General features: G+C 44.8%; 1 non-coding gene across 1 annotated transcript; it reads right to left on the bottom strand.

Annotated features, from left to right (window-relative positions):
- Positions 1-2,108: 2,108 nt before the first annotated feature.
- LOC136511959 (small nucleolar RNA R71) lies at positions 2,109-2,215 on the bottom strand. Its single transcript, XR_010772936.1, has one exon. It is a non-coding gene; the product is annotated as a small nucleolar RNA R71 (small nucleolar RNA).
- Positions 2,216-2,529: the final 314 nt, after the last annotated feature.

Genomic DNA, 2,529 nt, shown 5'->3' with positions numbered 1-2,529 from the left:
CAATTGAATTTCAATTCATATCTTTGTGAAAGGGTTGTCATCAATTACCAAAAAGGGGGAGATTGAAAGCTCTAGTTTGGTTTTGGTGAATTGATGAAACCCTAAGTGCTAACCTAGTTTATCAAGTGTTCATGAGATAGGTACCACATTCCAAGTGGTGGAGCAAATGAAGATCATGACATGATGATGGTGATGCCATGGTGATGATCAAGTGCTTGGACTTGAAAAGAAGAAAGAGAAAAACAAAAGGCTCAAGGCAAAGGTATAAGTGGTAGGAGCCATTTTGTTTTGGTGATCAAGACACTTAACGAGTGTGATCACATTTAAGTTTGATAGCCATACTATTAAGAGGACTGAAACTCATAGTGAAATACGGTTATCAAAGTGCCACTAGATGCTCTAACTCATTGCATATGCATTTAGGATCTAGTGGAGTGCTAACACCCTTGAAAATGTTTATGAAAATATGCTAACACATGTGCACAAGGTGATACACTTGGTGGTGGCACATTTGAGAAAGAGTGAAGAAGATAGAGTTGAAAAGGAGTTAGTCACGCTGGTCACAGAGTGATCGGACATGTCCAATATGGTGACCGGACACGTCCGGTATTAACGAATGAACTCAATGACCGGATGCGTCTGGTCGCCACACTAGACATGTCCGGTGTGAATCAGCTAAGTCATTGTTCGATGAAACAATTGATTGGACGCTGGCAGTGTCCGGTCTGAAGTGACCGGACGTGTTTGGTCGACCGTGGGTGCTTGCCGGACTCGACCGGACGTTGAGGCTTAGTGTCCTGGTCAGTTTCTAACAGATGCGTCCGATCAGCCCCTGGTACTCTCTAGACTCGGTCCGAACACTACGGTTCAGCGTCCGGTCAATTTCTATTTTAGCGTCCAGTCTGAGCGTTCGGTCACATGTAAGTGTGGGCAGCAACAACTACTTTGGGTTGAACTAGACACATGGTGGTCTGGGAGCGACCGAACGCATCCAGTTGACCTACCAGACGCTCCTGGTATTCACGAATAGTGCGTCCGGTGCACTCGAGCAGCGTGTCCGGTCGATGCGCAGTCAGCCCAATAATTGAGCCAATGACTCTATTTCATGGGGGCTTCTATTTAAGCCCCATGGCTGGCTCAAGCTCTCTCTCTTGGCCATTCGCATTGACATAAAAACCTTGTGAGCTTAGCCAAAGCCCTCCCACTCATCTCCATCATTGATTCATCATCTTTGTGAGATTGGGAGAGAATCCAAGTGAATTGCTTGAGTGATTGCATCTAGTGGCACTTGGTATTCATGTTTTGCTACAGTATTCACTTGTTTCTCTTGGTGGTTGCTGCCACCTAGATGACTTGGAGAAGCGAGGATCATTGAGCGGAGGTTGGTGATTGTCTTCGGCTCCGATCATGGTGATTGTGAGGGGTCTTGTGCCTTCCTTGGTGGAGCGCCGAAAGGTAACTCTAGTGGATTGTTCGTGTCATTGAGTTACCTCACTTGTGGGTAGGTTCTTGTGGTGTCCAATTGTGTGGACGAGGTTCGTACAACACCTCTTAGCCGCCGAACCACCAAGTGTTGGTCGACACAATAGGGACTAGCGTGCTGTCAAGCACGTGAACCTTGGGAGAAAAATTGGTTGTCTCTTGCCCTTTGGTATTCTCCTGGTGATTGATTTAGTATTTCATCTTGTCATTGGTTCACTCCTCTACACGTCAGGTATAATCACCCTACTCACTCATTTATATTCTTGCATACTAGTTGTAGCAAGCTCTTTAGTGTAATTAGAATTGAAAGCTTGCTTTGTTGTTTTAAGTTCATCTAGTGGAGCTCTTTAGTGTAGCAAGTGTGAGAGCTCTTAGTGAGTAATGACATAGCAAATTATGTGTCTAGAGATCATAACAACTAGAATTCTTGGATAAGTGGCTTGCAACCCTTGTAGAGCTAGAGCAAGTTTGCATTTCTCTATTTGTTATACTAATCAACTTGCTCTAGTTGATTTGTAGATTTTTAAATAGGATATTCACCCCCCTCTAGCCATATTAGGACCTTTCAGTGGGACAAATGTTCCACAATGTTCCTCGCCAAGTTCTTCCCCATGGGCAAAACCAATGCCCTAAGGGGACAAATTTCAAACTTCTAGTAAAGCTCCATGGAAACCATTCCCGAGGCATGGGAGAGGCTGCAGGACTACATCCAAGCATGCCCACACCACAGGATTGAAAACTAGTTAGTGATCCAAAATTTTTATGATGGATTAATACCCATGTCTAGGGGCCACCTCGACGCTACTGGTGGAGGCGCTTTCCTTTCCCTCACTATTGATGGAGCCATGGCTCTCATCAATAAAATGGTGCCGAATCAAAGCTAGGGGGAGTAAAGGAATGCATACCATGAAGGAGACAGATATGCTTTCCACAAAAATAGATTTATTGATGAAATTACTGGAGGAACGGGCCCAAGATAAAGACGTCGTGATGGGCACCATCCAAGCCATGGACTCACACATGATGTGTGAGGTCTATGACAACATT

This window comes from Miscanthus floridulus, chromosome 1, assembly GCF_019320115.1.
Source record: "Miscanthus floridulus cultivar M001 chromosome 1, ASM1932011v1, whole genome shotgun sequence".
NCBI classification, from domain to species: Eukaryota; Viridiplantae; Streptophyta; class Magnoliopsida; order Poales; family Poaceae; genus Miscanthus; species Miscanthus floridulus.
Note: the sequence above shows the minus strand (reverse complement) of the source record. Positions and strands in the feature narration are given on the sequence as shown.